The 6,974-nt window shown below is 41.6% G+C and overlaps 1 non-coding gene across 1 annotated transcript; it reads left to right on the top strand.

The window, feature by feature from the left end:
• The first annotated feature begins 6,558 nt into the window (after nucleotides 1-6,558).
• Nucleotides 6,559-6,665, top strand: LOC145566242 (small nucleolar RNA R71). The gene has a single exon (XR_014095386.1). It is a non-coding gene; the product is annotated as a small nucleolar RNA R71 (small nucleolar RNA).
• Nucleotides 6,666-6,974: the final 309 nt, after the last annotated feature.

The raw sequence follows: 6,974 nt of genomic DNA, 5'->3' as shown, positions 1-6,974 counted from the left end.
AGTAGAGAGAGAAAGTCTAAGAGACAAGGAGATTTAAGAGAAGAAGTAACTAAAAATTCCGTACAAATTGTATTTAAACCTTTCCTAAAACACGAATTAAAACTAAACTAATCAGACCCTAGGAAAACACGCGCCCGATCGGGCGAAGGGCCGCCCGATCGGGCCCACCTTTTTGCTAGCACACTCTTCTCAGCAGCACCGCCCGATCGTGCTAAGCCTCGCACGATCGGGCACGCCTTGGGCCACACATCCTTGGCTTGCTGCGCATCTTGCCCGATCGAGCTAAGCTTGCCCGATCGGGCCCTTGTGGCTCCTCGAGGCTTTGGACTTTCGCTTGGGCTCGACTCCTCGGCCCAATCCGGATCTCCTCTTCGGGTCTTGAATACTCGGTCCAAACCTCGGTATCCCGATCACCGAGCCCTTAATCACCGGCTCTCACCGGTCTTGGGCTCCAAATGTGGTCGTGTTTCTCCAATGCTCGTGATTGCTCCAAAATATCTCAGGAAAATACTCCAAAAGCATAAATCCCTGCAAAAGTCAACCAAATCTACGAAAACACTAGAAAACACCAATTAGTAATAAAAGTGGCTCTAAAGAGCCAAAAACACTACTAATTATGACCAAGGGACGGGGGTAAAATACTATATAAAATGGACAGATCAAACTCCCCCAAGCCAAACCTTTGCTTGTCCCTAAGCAAAGATCTCATCAATGAATCAATAAATATGCTTCACCCCAATAAGTAAAAATCAAGCACAAACGATCCAGGGTAAATCAAATAAACATGCTTCAAAGTCAACCAATCAAATCCACCCAATTACCTTTCTTCCCTAACAATTGTCAAATAGAGCAAACCACAAGAGCATATAGAATTCAAGACTAGTGCTCACACACTCGACTCTCATTTATGTGGCGAGTAAAAGATGTACTCGATCGCTCTCCAACCACCCTTTTAATGTGAACAATGCCCTCCCAACTCACACTCTCGTGTGTATAAAAACAATGAACGCTCAATCCTACTAGTCGACTCGAAATATGTCAAATCATAACTTGCATTGATAAACAACACTTTCACATTCATACAATTCTATGCACAAAGGTCAGAAGGTCTTTAAAACTTGTAATGTAAGGCTAGGGTAAAGGGTAGGATAAATTTGGGAATAAGTGAGAGAAAAGCTATGCTTAAAGGAGCCATATCCTAATAAAACCCATGATCAAAATAAATACTGATCATACATCTCCTACATAACCAACTCTAACATCAACCAAATATACTCCAATCATAATAAATAAACCCAACTCTTACAATTTCACTCATAAGATATAATAATGAAGAAGTAGAGTGAATAAACAAACTTTATTTTCCAAACTTGAATATTTGATTGAGGCTCTTTTTTTTTTTTCCTTTGATCAACCTCCAAATAGAACATTAGAACATTTTTTCCTTTCGAAGTTCACTTATTTTTTTACATTTTTTTTTTCTTTGAACTTCTATTTTTTTCATAACATCATGCTTTATTTTTTCAAGAAAATTTAACTCTCAAACGCATCAAAAATAAACATGAATAACAACAAAACAACTTCTCAAAGTCCCACCCAAGTTGTGCAAATAATAAGCACACTACAAACTCCCTCACCTCACTCACTAATAGCTCCCCCAAGCCAAGCTTGGGACTAGTAACCAATGGGGCAAAATAGGCTTTTAATGTGGCTAATAAACAACAAAAGGTCAAGGCAACAACATTGGTAGCAAGAAGGGAACAAATGTATCTACAATGTCTGAAGGCTACCTGAAAGAACAAATGCCTTCGTCCTCCACAATGTGCATAATAATGAATCATATAAACATTACTAATAGTTTCAAACCAATACTCAAATTCATTGACATACCAGGAACTATGGAACTATCACACATTCCTAACCAAGTCAACTAGTCAAGCACTATATTCACAAGTAGTTGGACAAAATTGACGCATGCTAAAGTTTCAAGGCAATCAAACATCAAATCATGATCAACTAATCCACAATATTCATCATCAAATACCAAGAATCAAAACAAATTTTCTCAAGTATGGGGCACAGGGAAGTATGATTTACAATTCATTGGAACGTATTTTTGGATTTTTTTATTTTTAAATTTTTTTTGTATTTTTCATATAAGGAAAGCAATAAAACTAAATTAGAAAGCAAATAAAAACTACACTAGAAAGCAAGTAACTAGAGAGAAAGGAAAGAGAGTTACCAAGCGAAAGATTACCCCTCCCAAGCCAAATCAAGCAATGCCCTCATTGACTTGGGATTGTAACCTACTCCTCATCCTCATCCATCCTCGAATAGCCGCCACCACCATGGCTAGAACCGGCCCCTCCATTGCTCGAACCACCACCTCCATAACCCGAACCACCTGCAAAATAGTTAGGGTCTACATTCCCCCCAAGCCCACCAAAAGGAGCATCGGTCCCATATCCATGGACCGATGAATAGTCCACACAGGTACCGTAGGCACTTGGGTTCGTATATCCACCCTGCGGATATTGGAACCAATCAGGGACAAGTGAATCGGGGGGAATAGCCCCCCGACGGGCGTAGTCATCATACATGGGGTATAAGCCCCTCCCTAGGTTCCTCTCCACATGTCCTACCCTTCTATCTAGAGACCCTACTCTAGCATCCAAATCCCTTCTCAAATTTGGTCAAGGTGGGGTGGGGTAAAGTGAAAGCATTATCCCTCCTACCCGATTCTCGTTGAATCACCCACCAAGTATCCCCTCCTATGACATTAACCCAGTTAAGGCTACCTAGATAGGGTAGGTCCATAAGAGTTGGGCCGACTACCTTACCATCATCGTTAGGGACAAAGCTAAGGTGTTTGACAGCTATATGTGTAACTAGGCCACCAAAATAAATGGGTACCCTAGACCTACCCGCCTCGGCCGCATTGGCCACCCGTTGGAAGTGGTTGGCCATTTTGTGGACTATATTGATCTTGTCACTCCTAGGGACCATGTATGACCCTAGTAATTCAAGCTCATCCCGCCTAACATTGGTGGGTTCATGCCTACCAAAAATGGTAAGGCCAACAAACCGTTGCCAAATCTTTGGCACGGGATGTTGTATCCAAGTACCTTTGGCATGTTGGAGGTTCAAGTTAGGATCCCCCGTAAGGGATTGATAGACAACGACAATGTTGTCTTGGGGTGGTTCAAGAGGCCTATCCGATTTCAACTCAATAATTTTTCCAAACTCTTTCAAAGTTAATCTAATATCATTATTGAATAACCGAAATTGAACATGAGAAATTAAGGCATTTGATTTTATGACATTAAAACTAGAAACGAATTCTAAGGTTAAATAATCATAAGTATCGTAATGCATGTCAAAGAAACCGCTCATGCCAACTCCTTTAAATAATTTTTCAACATGTTTATCAATTCCTAGTCTAGAAAGCGTAGGATGATGAATAAAACGGGTAGGAATTACCTGAGATGAGGTTGAGCATCCTTTGCCTTTGCTCTTGGGTGGTGATGACCACCCTCTCCCACCCTGGAATTTGCAACTTCGGGTCAATGTTGGGTGCTTGTTGCCTTGATCCTTCACCCCTTACAGTTCTAGACCTCTTGAAAGTCATTTTATGTGAAATTAGTAGGAATTGAAGCTTTCTCTCTCTTAGGGTTTGAGAAGAAATTGAGAGAAAGTGTTGAAAATTTAGTGTAGATTGTAAAGGAAGATGAGAGGAGTTGGAAAATGTAAGAATTTTTAAGTTTGGATGGAAGAATTGGAGGAGATCTTGGATTGAAGTGTGAGTTGAAGGTTTGAAAATGGAGGTTGTAGATAGAGAAAGTGAGGTGAAGAAGATGAAATAAGGAGAAAGTGAGGAAAGAAAGAAGAGGAAAGAAAATAAAGGGGGGACGGCCTGATGGCGCGCCCGATCGGGCGCGAACGCGAAGAGAATTTTCGCCTCTTTCTCGCCCGATCGGGCGAGCTTCGCCCGAGAAATCTTTCCTTCTCACTCGATTTGCGCCCGATATGGCGACCTCGCCCGATCGGGCGAAAAGAGAACTCGAAATCAGCTCTGCTTGCACGCCCGATCGGTCAGATTCGCCCGATCGGGCGAATTTTTCCCCGATTTTTGCCTCACTTGCGCGCCCGGTCGGGCGAGCCACGCCCGATCGGGCCCGTACCAAGCCCTGGAGTTTCTCCGATTTCTTTTCTTCTTCAAATTTTTCTAAGTCTTTTTACCTGTCAAATTCATACCTGTACAACAACACTTAAAAATGGTAAAATATCACTCTCCTCACCTCTCTAAAATAAAAATAAAAATAAGAGAAAAGGAAAACTAGTCTAGAAAGCATGAAATACGGGTTGCCTCCCGCAAAGCGCTGGTTTATATAGGTCCCGCACGACCTTCTTACCAAATACAATTCCTAGGACCCTTGACCTAACGCTTGATCGGGTGGTTTCTCACCCGGTCTAGCGATGTTTAGGCTGCGATGCGGCTTCCTGACATAACCTGTGGGGCGCCAAGTCGCCTTATCTGGCGGATCCTCCTTGACTTGGACTGGGGGATCTTCAATGCTACGCACTAAAAACCTTTCTTTGATCGAATGTTGCTTCAAATTGTCATTGCGTTCAACTCTTGCAACTTGATCTGGCGGAACACTTACCGTAGGCTCGATTCGCACAACTTGCTCGATCGGTTCCACTTGTTTATCCTCGAAACCAAGACCAACATTGTAGAGTTCTCTTTCTATTGCATCAACTTCCTTCTGCCATTTGTCTATCTCATCTGAAAAGGATGCAACACAAGATACCGCCTCCAAGGGATCTTTTTGAAGAGCTTGGGGCTTGTTAGAATAATTTACAACCACATTAACACTGAAACATTTCTCCTCAGTCATGGAGCTTTTGGGGGCATTATTCAGATTAAAAACCACTTTATCGTCCCCTATTGATAGTGTTAGCTTACCACTTCTAACCTCTATGACTGCTCCTGCAGTGTTAAGGAATGGTCTACCCAAAATAATTGGGGTTTGCATATCCTCAGCCATATCAAGAACAACAAAATCTACAGGTATATAAAATTTACCTACTCTAATGGGGACATCCTCTAAAACACCTAAGGGGTATTTAAAAGAAAGGTCGGCCATTTGTAGAGTTATATTGGTAGCTTTTAATTTACCCATATTCAAATTAGAACACACAGATAATGGCATGACGCTAACACTAGCACCCAAATCACATAATGCATTATCAATCAAGAGATTGCCAATATGACAAGGGATAGAAAAACTACCCGGGTCTTTTAATTTAGGTGGAGACTTATTTTGAAGTATGGCACTATATTCTGCAGTGAAAGCTACTGTCTCTACCTCACTAATAGACCTTTTTCTCGTCAAAATTTCTTTCATAAATTTTGCATATGAGGGGATTTGTGTGATCAATTCAGTAAAGGGGACTGTTACCTTCAAATCTTTAACCACCTCCTGGAACTTACCAAACTGCTTATCCAAGTTTGTCTTCAATTGACGATTGGGGAAAGGAAGTTTGATGATTGGCTTTGGAGCATTCTTATTCTTGTTCGGAGTAGCCACCTTCTCTGGAGTTTTACCCTGCAATGTAGAATTAGATATGTTAGTATTATCTTTTAGCCCTGTAGGGCTATCAACTACATTGTTTGGTTTAATGGAATCAAGATTAGCAGTATTTAATAAAATAGGTTCATCAACTCTGGGCATAGAGGGCCCTTCATAGTTTGAAACACTCCTTAGAGTAATTGCAAATGCTTGATCCGTAGGCCTAGTCGGCTGTGCCGGCAGGGCTCCCTGTTGGCGTGCTTGTAGAGTAGCGGAGAGTTGCGCAATTTGATTATCTACAATTTTATTATGCGCTAGAATTTGATCAATTGTCGCATCCCTGCTCTCCATGTGCTTTTGCATATTGACCAACATTGCTCTAATTTCCCCCAAAGAAGGGTCGGAAGATGAGGGGGGTTGTTGTGGTTGATTATTCTGGCTAGCATTGGGGTGATAATATTTCTGCTGTTGTTGCTGTGGCACCTGTGGTTCTTGTGGTGGTGGATTTTGAACATTAGTGCTCCGGTATGAAAGGTATGGATGATTCCGATACCCAGGATTGTAAGTGTTGGAGTATGGGTTATTCTACCTATAAACTTGGAAGGCATTAACTTGCTCCACGGAACTCCTGCAATCCTGCTCCCAACGACCTACAATACCATAATTTTCACAGAAAGCCTCATTAGAATTATTATTAATCGCAGAAACATTGGCTACATTGGCAGTGCTCAGATTATTTAATTTTTGGCAAATAGAGGTCAGTTGAGCTTGCAAAAAGGATACAGAGTCGACACTATGTTTCCCCTTGTTAGCAAATCCTCTGGGATTCCCATATTGGGAATTGTGTATCGCCATGTCTTCAATAACCTGACCTGCATCATCAACATTAAGATTCATGAATCTCCCACTAGCTGCAGAGTCTAAAATTATTCTAGCGGAATTTCCAATGCCGTTATAAAAGGCTTGGATTAACTGCCATTGTGCTAAATTATGGTGGGGGCATTCCCTTTGTAGGTCCTTGAACCTCTCCCAAGCCTCATATAAAGACTCATCGGCTTCTTGGGCAAATTTCTGAATCGCACTCCGTAGTACTGCTGTTCTCTCTGCAGGATAATACTTGTTATAGAAATTCTAAACAAGAGTTTCCCAGTCAGTTATACCAAGTGTAGTTCTATTTAAGCCATTAAACCATAATTTAGCTTTTCTAGTTAAAGAGAAGGGAAAGAGAATCTCCCTGATTTGGTCTTGAGTGACCCCGGCTTGCCTGATGGTGTTGCAATATTGACAATAGTCGGCAATGTGAAGATTCAGGTCTTCACCCTTTGCTCCACTGAATTGCTTCCTCTCTATCATCGTTATAAATTGAGGTTTAATTTCAAATTGAACCCCATCAAGAGCCGG

The sequence above is a fragment of the Chenopodium album genome, chromosome 1 (assembly GCF_948465745.1).
Source record: "Chenopodium album chromosome 1, dcCheAlbu1.1, whole genome shotgun sequence".
NCBI classification, from domain to species: domain Eukaryota; kingdom Viridiplantae; phylum Streptophyta; class Magnoliopsida; order Caryophyllales; family Amaranthaceae; genus Chenopodium; species Chenopodium album.
This window is presented reverse-complemented; position numbering and strand designations above follow the sequence as displayed.